Source organism: Hyla sarda, chromosome 6 (genome assembly GCF_029499605.1).
Source record: "Hyla sarda isolate aHylSar1 chromosome 6, aHylSar1.hap1, whole genome shotgun sequence".
Lineage (NCBI taxonomy): Eukaryota > Metazoa > Chordata > Amphibia > Anura > Hylidae > Hyla > Hyla sarda.
In genome coordinates, this window is record NC_079194.1 from 271,970,694 (window position 1) to 271,985,103 (window position 14,410).

The window sequence follows — 14,410 nt, forward strand, 5'->3', positions numbered from 1 at the left end:
ATCAACCGGGATAAGTGTGAAAGTCTCTGGCTGGGAGGGGGAGATCCCACGTTTGATCTCCCGGACACCCTTCCAGGGCCCCAAGAGTCAGCATAAATTCTGGGCATCACATTCGGCCAGGATGATTATCCCACCAAAAACTGGGATGGTTAGCTCCAGGATGCCACTCAGAGGATGAACCAGTGGAAGGGTTGGTCTTTGACCCTCAGGGAAAGGGTACACCTGATCAAATTGTACCTGCTCCCCTTATTTATCTATCTGGGCAGTGTATGTATCTTGCCAGAGGCTTACTAGGATCTACAGCCTGTTTTTCCAACTGTTATGGGGGAACAGATTGAACCTAGTCAAGAGGGAGGTTACGTACTGCACAAGGAGACTAGGGGGTTTATCTATGGTGAACTCTGTGGTGTTCTTAACAAACACCTTCTTGAAAGCTAACATCGCAAACCTCTGTAAAGAGAGGGCTCCCCGGTGGGTACTCTCCTGCAGGGAATGGTTTTGCCTTTCTTCCAGGAATGGGAGACAGGAGGGAGAGTGGAGGATTTCCGTAAGCCCCATGGATATCTTCCGGCTTACTCTACTCCGACTCTGAAGGAGATGCGTTTGAACATGAAAAGGATCCCCCAGAAGTTTTAGGACTTGGCCTAGCGCTGCTTTTAGGGGAAGCTATATGGCAGGGACAACTTGAAGTACAGGAATTCTGATGACCGGGGATGTCCCCGAGAAGTATGCGGGAACACGCTGGAAAGCATGGACCACTTCCTGCTTCATTGTCCCTTTAATAGAGGGGTCTACTACCGGGTGGGTGCTTCTATCGGCTGGAGTCAACTTGCCGGCCTTACCTATCCAGAGGGGGCTTCTGGGGTATTTAGGAACCTGGGTGGCCGAGGGAGGCACTTTATTCTTAGTTGGCTTAGTAGTTAGGTATGCAGTCTTCTCTTTAGCCTCCTCAGATAAAGGTATCTGCCAATAACCCTTTGTAAAGTCAAGTGTTGTGATGTACCTTGCCCTCCCAAGCCTCAAAATAAGTTCATCTACCTGGGGCATGGGGTAAGCATCAAATTTTGAGACCTCATTTAATTTTCTGAAGTCATTACAGAATCTCCACGTACCATTGGGCTTTGGGATTAGCACAATGGGACTTGACGATTCACTATAAGACTCCTCAATGACACGTGCTTGACCTCAGAGCACACTGCCTCCCTACGTGCTTCTGGAATCCTGTATGGCTTTAGGTTTATTTTACTGTGAGGCTCAGTTTTAATATGGTGTTTTATTAGGTGAGTACAGCCCGGTAGGTCAGAAAACTTGTGTCTGTTTTCCTGCAGGAATTCCCTCACCTCCTGCTTCTGGTGCACTGACAATGTCTCACCTATTGTTACTAGGGGAACTGATTGCACTAGGACCCTCTCTTGTGTTTTGTTAGTCCCCAAATGCCCTCCAAACACTTCTAGACCTAAGACCTGCTGGCCAGGTAGGGAAGTTTCTTCTTCCCCAGCTAACACCTGCAAAGGAAAAAGATAATTACTACACATTTCAGGTGAACCCACATTGTTACCATTGTTTTCAATAGTTTCCTCGCATGACCCATTAATAACAGGGAGAGGGACAGATTCTGCCGGGGTTTCGTCCCCAGCTGTAGAGGTACCACCCCTTTTCTCCCAGAAAAATGGGTAATCACGGCCTAGTATAACCGCATACATAAGTCGTTTTATGACCCCTAGTTTGTAAGTCACAGTTCTAGATGGAGTCAGCAACTTAACAGGGGCCACAGGGTATGCTACAATATCTCCATGGATGCATAGCACTCTTAAGTGTTTGTTCGGCAAATAGTCTCTAGCCACAAGGCTAGCCCGAACCAAAGATACCAGACTACCCGAGTCCAAAAGGGCCTTCATGGAACAGTCATTTATGTTTACCATACATATGTGTGGCTCAGTCTCTGACCCTGGAACAGCTGCTCAAGCAGGTTCTGCAAACAGCCACTGTTTTAGGCTAGCGTCACACTCCATGGGCTCTGAGGAAAGAGGGCAATAGGTGGCTATTTGTCCCCACTCACGACACCTCCAACACTGGGGGGTCGCTGGCCTCTTTAGTATGGAGTCCCTTCTAGGACCCAAACTCTAGAGCCCTACTCCCTTTCACACACCTCCAGCTGGAACTCTACCCACAGATGTCACAGGTTTGCCGGTTCCGGAAGGTGTTGGTGCTGCAGGGACATCACGGAGGTAGTCCTCAGTTGCTATGAACCTTTCCACTATGTTGATGAGCTGCTCAGCAATCTGGGGGTCTACTTGAGCAACCCAACATTGAAACATGGCCGGGAGGGTCCTGACGTAATGGCCCACTACGATCTTTTCCACGATCTGGGCGGGTGTAGTGAATTCTGGTTCCAGACACTTTTGTACAGTTGTCCCCCGACCTACGAAGGCCCAGACATACAATAATTCTCAGAGGCCATCGCATGTTGAAGGCAGCATCAGACTGCTTCAGCTGCTGCCGGATAGCCGTTTAATGTGCCCCGTGTGCTCTGGTGAGTGTCACTCACCTGTCCCTGCTGCTTCCGACCGTCCTCTTCATGCTCAGCTGCATGGCCATCGTTCTCCTTCATCGTCATCACGTCGCCGCGCACGCCATCCCGTCATCCAATAGGAGCGGCGTGCGCAGCGCCGTGATGACAGCGATGGAGAGCGATAATCCAGGGCAGCGGGGACACGTGAGTATAACATTCTATATTACTATTGCACGGATCCCTCAACATACGATGGATTCATGTAACGATGGTTCATTTGGAACAAATTACCATCGTATGTTGAGGGATCACTGTACAAGATGAATAAGATCATACATCTGTGACTGGGCAGGTTTGTCCTTGGCGTAGCTCCAACTGTGGCACGAACAGCTGGCGTAACACCAAGGCGATCAAGGATCTCCATTTTTAGTTTAGCATAGTCTGTGCCACAGACTGCTGGTATTGTGCCATGGCCTGCTGTTGTGCTTGTTGCTGGGTTTGAAAAGCTTCTGCATGAAACTTCTGTAACTGTTCCAAGGACTTCTCCTGTCTCAGGTTAGCCTTTATCAGCTGCTTTATCACCTTTTCCTTTGTGCTGGATGGGCCTTGCAATGCAGCAACAGCTTTCACCTAAGACATACACTTCTGGCCCTTTTAATGTCCACAAAATTCAAACGCAGTGTTTTGTCATGCCGTTGCCCTTAGCAACAGTTTGCCTGCATCCTCCACCAATTGTGGGCCTAATGTCTGGCCCCAAGCAAACTCACAAAATGTGCATAGAGGAAGGTTCAGACCTGGTTGGTTTGAGCTGCAGTTCTGGCTGTGGCTGCTTCTCCTCTCTGTCTCTCCAGCAATCAGCCCCGGAAGGCTCACCTGAGAAGACCTTAAACTAGCGAAACCCGTAGTGGACTAGGAGTGTGGACTGTAGCACTCCCACTTCCAACCTGTCCTCCAGTCAAGGAAATCCAGCCCATGTATCTTAAACAAATAGCCCCAGCAGACTATGCTCTGCTAAAACAACATAACCTTCTGGATTTCCTTTATCGTGCCTGGCAGAGGAAATCTGGTGAGATATACACCCCGTGCACTTTACCACACATTGCAAAAAAAAAAAGTGAAAAAAATAAAAGTTAATAAAGATCATTTAACCCCTTCCCTAATAAAAGTAAGAATCACCCGCTTTTCCCATAAAAACAAAAACAAAAAAAAACAACTGTGTAAATAAAAATAAATATATGTGGTATCACCATGTGCGGAAATGTCCGAATTATAAAAATATATTGTTAATTAAATTGCATGGTCAATGGTGAATGCGCAAAAAGATTCCAAAGTCCAAAATAGCGTATTTTTGGTCACTTTTTATATTGTAAAAAAATTTATAAAAAGCGATTAAAAAGTCCAATCAATACAAAAATGGTACCGCTAGAAAACTTCAGATCACAGCGCAAAAAAATAGCCCCCATACTGCTCTGTATGTGGAAAAATTAAAAAGTTATAGGGGTCAGAAGATGACAATTTTAAACGTATAAATTTTCATGCAAGTAGTTATGATTTTTTTTCCAGAAGTACAACAAAATCAAAGCTACATAAGTAGGGTATCATTTTAATCATATGGACCTACAGAATAATGAGAAGGTGTCATTTTTAACGACGAAAAATGGACTGCATAGAAACGGAGGCATCCAAGATTTACAAAATTATGTTTTTTCTTCAATTTTTTTTTCCATTTCGTTGTAGATTTTTGGGCAAAATGACTGATCTCATTACAAAGTAGAATTGGAGGCGCAAAAAAGAAGCCATCATATGGATTTTTAGGTGCAAAATTGAAAGTTATGATTTTTTAAAGGTAAGGAGGAAAAAGTGAAAGTGCAAAAACTGAAAAACCTCTGGTCTTTAAGGGGTTATGGGGCATTTTGGAACCTGGCTGGCTGAGATCGGGGCACTTTATTCTAAGTTCTTTTAGTGGTTAGGTACTACACGTGGAACGCACAGTGTTTAGTATCGACCCAACAGAAAATCTTCTCTGAGGTGGAGGTCTGTAGGAATATCACCGGTGACCTCGGGAAGATCAGGGCTTTGGAGTTTGGCAGTCTTGGTACCAGTAGGGATTCTCTCCTATGGAGAGGTTTTTCTTTTGATGTGCCCTAGGTACTAGACCTTTTGGGTAGAGTACCTTTATTTTGGTTAGGGGCAGGGTTATAATGATAGAGAGAGGGTGAGAACAAGGCTAGTTTTAATGGAGGGATAGAATTAGGGAGAAATGTAGGGGAAGTTAGGGAAAGAGTTTAAAATTATTTTGAATGTATCAAGTCTGCCATCCTTCCTGGTGGTGGGCTAATGCATGTGCACGCTAGCTTTTTTGTTTAATTTTAAGCTGATATGGTATGAAGGGCTTACAGGCGACCAAACTTAGGCCAAAAGTAGGTTGTGGTTCCGTGTGTATAAGTTTGTATATAAGTTGGTTGGGAGGAGTGCTAGGTGGGGAGGGTGTATTTGTGGGTGGTAGTGTTTTTGCTTCTTTGGGGGACCTGACATGGGTCAGTTAAGGACTGACTTTGTGAACTGTACGAATGGTATGGACTCTGACCCATGTACAGGAGGGGTTTTCTGTTGTTTTTGTAGGTGTGTTCAAAAAACTGCAGTGCATATTAAATGTATGTAATATATTTGTGTTTTTGTATATATACTGTGTTTGATATCTATACTGTTTTGTATTATATAGCTTTCTAATAGATATGGCAGTCGGACCAAATGTTGTGTTGATATGTGGTGTCATATGGTTATGTCATATGGATGTGCTCTAGACATGTAGGGAGACACCTGGTTGCAGCTTCTACATTAGAAAGATTTTTTATTTACCATAAGGGGTGCAATAGCAAAAAATAGTTTTAATGAGAGTGCCCATTTAATAAAATGAAATACACATGCAAAGACACTCACACTTCTTTAACCCCTTAACGACAATGGACGTAAATGTACGTCATGGTGACGTGGTACTTAACACACCATGACGTACATTTACGCGCCGCCATGATCGCGAGCACCGGAGCGGTGCTAGTGTCATGCGCGGCAGGTCCCGGCTGCTATTACATTTTATGATAAAATAAGTGATGTAATTGCAAAGTACAATTGATGACGCAAAAAACAAGCCCTCATATGGGTCTGTGGATGGATATATAAGAGAGTTATTATTTTTAGAAGGCTAGGAGAAAAAAAACGAAAATGCAAAATAAAATTGGTCTGGTCCTTAAGGCCAAAATGGGCCTGGTCCTTAACCCGAGTATCCATACGCCCTGCATCCCGAGTCCTTAAGGACGCAGGGCGTATGGATACGCCCGTGGGAATTCCGGTCCCCGCCGCTCGTTGGGGACCGGATCGGGATGCCTGCTGAAATCATTCAGCAGGCACCCCGGCCCCCCCCCCCCATGTCGGCGATCGGAGAAAATCGCATGTCAATTCAGACAATTCAGACTCCAATTTCGGGCTGATCGGGTCTCTGGTGACCCGATCGCCCGGAAAATAGGGATGATCGGAGTTGTCAGTGACAGCCCCGATCAGCCTAAAGGGATAGGAGTGAGATCGCAGTGCTGCGATCTCCTCCTATCCCCTGCCATTAGTCAGAACTGAGTTCTGACCAATGGCAGCGCAGGACAGGGGGTTGCCATGGAAACCCCCCGTTCTGCCCACCCCTGGATGTCAGGCAGAACGGGAGAAGATGCGTGGGGCCCGGCGATCATCGCAGACATCCAGCGGAGATCACGGCTCAGGTAGGGAATCGTCGTGGAGGGGGGGAGAAATATAAGGGAAAGTAATGTGATCTTTACTGTGGCAACCACTAGGAAGGCCGAACTGCAACTCCCAGCATGCCCAGACAGCCAAAGGCTGTCTGGGCATGCTGGGAGTTGTAGTTTTGCAACATCTGGAGGGTCACAGTTTGGTGACAACTGTTACAGTGGTGCCCAAACGGTAGCCCTCCAAATGTTGCCAAACTACAACTCTCAGCATGCCTAGACCACCCAGGCATGCTGGGAGTTGTAGTTCTGTAACATGTGTCCCTTCAGATTTTGCAATTTTCATGAAATTTTGTTAAAATTGCTGCTCCACTTTGAAGCCCTCTAATTTTTTCAAAAAGTAAAAATATGTCCATTTTATGATGCCAACATAAAGTGGACATATTGTATTTGTGAGTTTTAGAGTTATTAACGCTTAAAGTGACGGTGGTCAGAATTGCGAAAAAGGGCTCAGTCCTTAAGGTGAAAAAGGGCTCAGTCCTTAAGGGGATAAGGGGTCAAAGAAGCCTTTTTTGTGTTTATATAGTGCAGAATGGGCCATTATTAGAGAAAAATTTAGAGGTTCTTGTGTATGCCTTGTGCTTACCTATTTTAGCTGATATGACAAGCTAGCATTTGCTCCCCATAAAAATAAATAAACCTTTGCTAGGTCTACCTTTGAAATGCATTGTCTATTGTGCATTTTGCTTTAAACAGGTATTCTGTTTTTTTTTTTTTTTTTCATTTGACTGTGCTACAGGGGCTGTAAGGTAGTGTCTGTATACTTGTTTGGTGGCAGGCCTCGCAATTCTTATGTGATCTTGGCCCTGGATGTTCATTTTTATCAGCATACAAAATGAGTGTTGTCTCAGGTGTTTCCCAGGTTGCAGTGCGACCCAAAATAATGCATCACTAGTCAGGTGTTGAAAGGGAGCGTGTTTGGGCTTCAATGAGTGGTGCGACCATTGGACGGGAGGCAGATCATTCTCTACAGGGCTGCAGGGAATTGTAGTTTCAAGCACAGCACGCATGGGAGAGAACATAGCAGTTCTACAATGGGGGTGGGGTGGCTGATGTATGAGTGGGAGATAGGTCACCTTCCACCTAGAAACAAAGGATCCTTGGGATTTGAATTGGAGAAACAGGAAATAGCCAGTTCAAACAGGCAAGCCAGCTGCGTGATGGGGGACACAGGACACGGCCATGGTAATTAAGACAAGCATGGATCCTTGGTAAGCATGGCCATTACTTGCATGACTGATAATTAGTAAGGTCACCTTATGTTGGATAACCCATAAATAAGAACCTTTGTACCCTAGACTTCTCAGAGTGTAGTATATGGCTAAACCACTGCCTGGCGAATTACCAATATGGATTCCTACTATGTGGACCTTGAGTCAGTACTTTTGGTTATACATAGGACATTAAATATTTGGATAAACAAAAGTCTTACAAAAGTCAGTACTTAATGTCCATTTTTTGATAAATACATAGGGAGATACTGTGCAATCAAGAAAACAATGCAATATGGGAGAAGGACCTGGATGTGACCGATTTTGGATAAAATAAGGCTGTTATGGTTGCTGTGCCCTTCTGCATAGCACATTAAGGTAAGCAGACATTGTGATACCTGTTTTATTACCTTTGCCATGCAGCACTCACATAAAAGGTGCATTTTTTCTTCAGATAATCTGTAATGTTATGATGGATAATCTGTAATGTTATATTGGATAATCTTTAATGTATACTGTTCATCTATAAACAAACGTACCTTCAGAAGGTGCCTCAAGAACAGATGCCACTTCAGTGTTTCTGCTGTAAAGTAAAACACATTGTCAGACCTTTATGAAGCCAATCCAGTCTAATCTGCTGATCACACATTAGTAGGTAATACAGTTTATGATACCTGAAAGTAGGACTTGCAGATAATTCCTTATCAGGAAATGAAGACCCCGATTCAATAGGATTCAGCTGAAGCAAATCCATAGTCATATCCTCACTGCATCTTTTCTGACTTTCTTTACTGGGAAAATAAAGCATAAAAATTCCTTACTAGAAAAAAAAACAGCTAATAGGTAAAGTTTTAACATTTTTTTATTTTAAATACATGTACAGTGACCCCTCGACCTACGATGGACCCAACATACGATAATTTCAACATGCAATGGCCTCTCAGAGTCCATCGCATGTTGAAGGCAGCATCAACATACGATGCTTTTGTATGTCGGGGCCATCGCATAAACGGCTATCCGGCAGCGCTGACTGCTTCAGCTGCCGCCGGATAGCCGTTTAACTCCTTAAGGACACATGACGTACTGGAACGTCATGTGTCCGCTCCCGATCTATAACATGAGGCCACGGCGTGGCCCCGCGTCGTAGCAGGTCGGGCCCGGCCTCTAACAACGGCCGGGACCCCTGACTAAAAGCATGCGGCATTGATCGCGGTGCCGCGCGCTATTAACCCTTTAGACGCGGCGTTCAAAGTTGAACGCCACGTCTAAAGTGAAAGTGAAAGTATGCCGGTTAGCTCAGTGGGCTGTTCGAGATAGCCGCGGCGAAATCGCGGCATCCTGAACAGCTTACAGGACAGCAGGAGGATCCCTACCTGCCTCCTCGCTGTCCGATCGCCGAATGACTGCTCAGTGCCTAAGATCCAGGCATGAGCAGTCAAGCGGCAGAATCATCGATCACTGGTTTCTTATGAGAAACCAGTGATCAATGATAAAGATCAGTGTGTGCAGTGTTATAGGTCCCTATGGGAGCTATAACACTGCAAGAAAAAAGTGAAAAAAAAGTGAATAAAGATCATTTAACCCCTTCCCTATTAAAAGTTTCAATCACCCCCCTTTTCCCATGAAAAAAAACACAGTGTAAATGAAAATAAACATATATGGTATCGCCGCATGCGGAAATGTCCGAATTATAAAAATATATCGTTAATTAAACCGCACGGTCAATGGCGTAAGCGCAAAAAAATTCCAAAGTCCAAAATAGTGCATTTTTGGTCACTTTTTATATAATGAAAAAATGAATAAAAAGCGATCAATAAGTCCTATCAATGCAAAAATGGTACCGCTAAAAACTTCAGATCACGGAGCAAAAAATGAGCCCACATACCGCCCCATATGCCCAAAAATAAAAAAAGTTATAAGGGTCAGAAGATGACAATTTAAAATGTATTAATTTTCGTGCATGTAGTTATGATTTTTTCCAGAAGTACGACAAAATCAAACCTATATAAGTAGGGTATCATTTTAACCGTATGGACCTACAGAATAAAGAGAAGGTGTCATTTTTACTGAAAAATGTACTATGTAGAAACGGAAGCCCCCAAAATTTACAAAACAGCGTTTTTTTTTTTTTCAATTTTGTCTCACAATGATTTTTTTTTCCGTTTCACCGTAGATTTTTGGGCAAAATGACTGAGGTCATTACAAAGTAGTATTGGTGGCGCAAAAAATAAGCCATAATATGGATTTTTAGGTGCAAAATTGAAAGAGTTATGATTTTTTAAAGACAAGGAGGAAAAAACGAAAATGCAAAAATGGAAAAACCCTCGGTCCTTAAGGGGTTAAGGTGCCCCGTGTGGTCCGCTGACGATCACTTACCTGTCCTCGGGGCTCCGGCGCGTCCTCTTCAGGATCCCCTGCATCCTCGGCGCTCTCCATAGACGTCATCATGTCGCTGCGCACGCCGTCCCATCATCCAATAGGAGCGGCGTGCGTAGCGACGTGATGGCGGCGACGGAGAGCGCGGATGCCGGGGAAGCAGAGGCCTTGCTGGAGCGTCGAGGACACCTCGGGGATGCAGCAACAGCGATGGACCGTGACATCCCGGGCAGTGGTGACGAGCGGTGACGGTCCGGAGCAGCTGGGACAGGTGAGTACAACTTCCTCTAACAGTGGTCTACAACCTGCGGACCTCCAGATGTTGCAAAACTACAACACCCAGCATGCTGGGTGTTGTAGTTTTGCAACATCTGGAGGTACGCAGGTTGTAGACCACTGTCCTGTACTTTACATTGCACGGATCCCTCAACATGCGAAGGTTTCAACAAACGATGGTCCGTTTGGAACAGATTACCATCGTATGTTGAGGGACCACTGTATTCTTATGTTTTTTTTTTTTTTTTAAAGAAAACCATGTAAAGTATGTTTTTTGCAACAGGATCCTACTATTTTGTTCACTGTCGGATTCCACATACTGTACACTTACTGTATTTATATAGTAAACTAACAGAAGAGAAGAAAAATTAAATAAGTGGTCATTACATTCTCACTAACAAGCCTATTTTATGCATTAGTTTTCCATGTTCTTATCAAATGACATTAAAAAGGTTATCCAGCTATTAAAAATGTCTGCTTTATCGATAGGATAGGGCATAAGTGTCTGATTGCAGGGGGTCTGACATCATGGACTCCCACTAAGATCTCCAGAATTGGGCCCGACTCTACTCACTAAGCCCTGTGGCCCCTACCTTCAGAGACATACTGGTATTGGCAATGATGGGCCGTTCAGCCAATCCCTGCCCACAGCAGTGTCCCGCCTTCAGTCGGTGATCAGCTGAGCGAGCTATTACAGTAGAGATCAGTACATCTTGTAAGATGGGAGCCAGAAAGCTCAGCAGGGAGAGTCAGGCCCTGTTCTGGAGATTGCATGGGGTCTCAGCGGTTGAACCCCCTGCAATCAGACAAGTCTTAAATAGCTGGATGACCTCTTTAAGGCATATCCACAGCATCTCACAAATATGCCATAAAAAAGCCAGATGAGAATACCTCTTTAAAGCTACCAGCATGTTGTCCTTTTCATGTAAACTGTGAAACAAGATCTGGGTTAAGATCTAAATATTCACAGTAGTCTCTCCGCAATCTCTCTGTGTATTTTTTGGCCTGCTTTTCTCTTAACTCACTGCCCCTACCATCTTTCTCTACATCACTCTTTCTATAAATGTGTATGGACAGCATGTAACTTGATCTCTCAGTGAGCTGCTAAAAACAAAGTTTCTTACAATTGCTTGTACTATTAACTTATGCAAAGTTTGTTTAAACAACAGTCTCCATTTAAGTTCTATAAGCTGCAAAGTGGGACCTCTATGGACAGGATTTGTTTTTCATCTATCCACAGATACCCTATCAAATTGAGATCAGGTAATTTGGAGGCCAAATCAACATTTTGAACATTTTCATGTTTTTCAAACCATTTTTAAACAATTCTTGCAGTGTGGCAGAGCAGCTTGTCCTGCAGAGGGAGACCACTGCCACTAGGGAACATTGTGTAATTGTCTGTAAAAATATTTACATAGGTGGTATGTGGGGTAGGTATCAACATAACATCCAGTTTAGAGATGAGTGAATTTATGAAAAATTTGATTCGGCCGCTCCACCGAATTTTCTCAAAAATGTGGTTCGGTCCGAATTTATTTGCGGTGAATCTGTATTAAAAATGGCTATTTCTGGCCTACAGAGAGCCTCAATAGGGGTGTAGAACACATTGCCTTGCTGTAACACGCATAAGGTGTGTGCTGGGTTAGTGAAATTATACTGTTATTCAGTATGACATGCAGATTTGAGGCGTTGCTATTAGTATCACTGTCGCAGAGCGGCACAATGACAGAGCCTGGAGGAGGCATCAGTATGAGGAGACCATATAGTGGCTTAATGACACAGCCTGTAGTTGGCGGCAGCATGAGGAGACCATATAGTGGCTGAATGACACAGCGTGAAGGTGGCGGCAGCATGAGGAGACCATATAGTGGCCGAATGACACAGCCTGGAGGTGGCAACAGCCTGGCGAGACCATAGGGCCTCACAATTGAAAAGATCAAAGATATTTTTTAACATTTAAATTGAATATTTCAAATAGATGAACCTTAAAAGTTTTATTTTATGTGCCAGCAGCATGAGAAGACCACATGGCGGTACAGTGACACAGCCTGGAGTTGGCAGCAGCATGAGGAGAACATATAGTGACTGAATGACACAGCCTGGAGGTAGCAGAAGCATGAGGAGAACATATGGTGGCAGATTGAGACAGCCTGGAGCTGGCATCAGCATGAGGAGACCATATGGTTGCAGTGTGAGACAGCCTGGAGGTGGCATCAGCAGCATCAGGAGTCCTGAAAGTGACCCGGTGACATAGTGTGGCAATAGGTGGCAATACCAGTACCCGGTGAAGAAGGAGGGTGAAAAAAGTAGCACTTGGCATCAGATGTGTGGCATCAGGCGGGTGGCAGGATCAGAATAGAAATTGAGGCAGGCAGAAGAAAATGGTCTCTTTTGTAAAAGTGTTAGTGTGCACAAGTAAGTATTGAGGATATGCATTACGTAAAACTTAACTTTTAATAATATTCTTAGGATAAAATATATGTACCCCACATTTTTTTTAAATCAAACAAAAGGAAATGTGTGCAAAAAACACCATGTGCCACCTACACCACCAAGTATTGATGTGATGCAAAGACCTCTAAAAGGTGGAAGGGAACAACGTATGGTTCATTGTAATCGGTGGGGGTAAAAACTCCCCCTGTAAGGCCCTATTCTCGCATTATTAATTCCCTTCTTGGCAAGTGTTAATCGCCCTAAAAAGGGCATCCCCACACTGGAAACTCTCCCTATTTCCACCTAAAAATGCTGTGAAATGGCAGTGTTTGTGGGTGGAAATAGGGAGAGGTTCCTGTGTGGGGCCACCCTTTTAAGGGCGAGTACTAATAATGCGAGAGTAGAGCCTTACAGGGGAAGTTTTTACCCCCACCGGTTACAATAGACCATACGTTGTTCCCTTTCACCTTTTAGAGGTCTTTGCATCACATCAATACTGAAGTTTTTTTCACACATTTCTTTTTGTTTGATTTCAAAAAAAATTTGGGTACATATATTTTATCCTAAGAAAAGTTAAGTTTTAGCTAATGCATATCCTCAATACTTACTTGTGGTCTGATGCAGAGCAATGTCTGTAACTGGGGAGCAGCACCTTAAATATGTTTTGCACTATCCATATTTGTGAAGTGTTGGTGTGACACCATGATCAATCTACCGTGATGCATAAGGCATTGGTGGGTAAAAATCCTGGCTGATCCATGCCTGATTCATCTTCACAAAGGTCAGTCTCTCCACATTTTTCGTGGACAGACGAGTTCTCCTTGGGGTTACTATGGCCCCCGCCACACTAAACACCCACTCTGATGGCACACTACTGGCCGGGCATGACAGCTTTTTCAGTGCAAACTCTGCTAGTTGCGGCTACAAATCAAGTTTGGCTGTCCAGAAGTCCAGCTGATCTTCAAGGGGTGTTGGCATGGTCATGTCAAGGTATGCCACCACCTGCTGGTTCAGGTTCCGCCCCAGGTCTACCTGCTGCTGATGAGTTGCTTCACTATGCGGGTGAAGAAAGTTACTCATCAGCGACTGTAGACTCAGGCTGCTGCTGATGGAGTTGGAACTGCTCCTGCCACCCCATCCCTCCCCAGCATGACAATTTGGCGGTCATTAAGCAAGTAAGTGAGCATGCATCAAGCCATTTGTGCGAGTGACTCGGACGGACTCCCTGCCTCCATCTCCACTGCATACTGCCATGGTGTGTCTGGGTCCTCTGTCTTGCCTTCCCCATAACCCTCTAGCTCCTCCTGCTCCTCCTCTCCTGTCAGATTACTTGAAAAACTTCCCATCTTGCAAAAACTAAACTGTGCTCCACTGTGCCCCTCCCCCTCCTCCTCCATTTCAGCCCCCACAGGGCTCATGCGGCAGTGAGATGTAGGCGCAACGTCTCCAGTGCCCTGACCAGCCATCGTTTCCAACACGTGTTGTAGGAAATGAAGCAGTGGAATAACGTTGTTCATCCTGTAATCCTGGCGACTGACTAATAAGGGGGCTTCCTCAAAGGTCCTGAGCAAACGGCAAGTGTCACGTATGAGCTGCCACTGGTTGACATTGAAGTTACACAGGGGAGTACCTCTGTCTGCATGGATCATCAAGAAATCAGCTTCAACCTGCACGTGATTCAGGGTCATCCCGCCTACCCTTGTTCCCGCCTTCCCAGGATTCCTTCAACCATGTCCTCACAGGTGGATCCGCCATTTTAGATGCCCAGGAGCCTGGACCGCACAAAATGGAGTTTAATGAAGCGATTTGCG

The 14,410-nt window shown here is 44.7% G+C and overlaps 1 protein-coding gene across 3 annotated transcripts in view; it reads left to right on the plus strand.

The window, feature by feature from the left end:
• Positions 1-12,636, plus strand: part of LOC130277059 (forkhead box protein A4-like) — a 403,578-nt gene extending 390,942 nt beyond the window's left edge. For all 3 annotated transcript variants that reach the window (XR_008845359.1, XR_008845358.1, XR_008845360.1), the window contains 2 exons: positions 7,777-7,892; positions 12,180-12,636. The gene's annotated coding sequence lies outside the window, so the exon portion shown is untranslated. The remainder of the gene's footprint in view (positions 1-7,776; positions 7,893-12,179) is intronic.
• Positions 12,637-14,410: the final 1,774 nt, after the last annotated feature.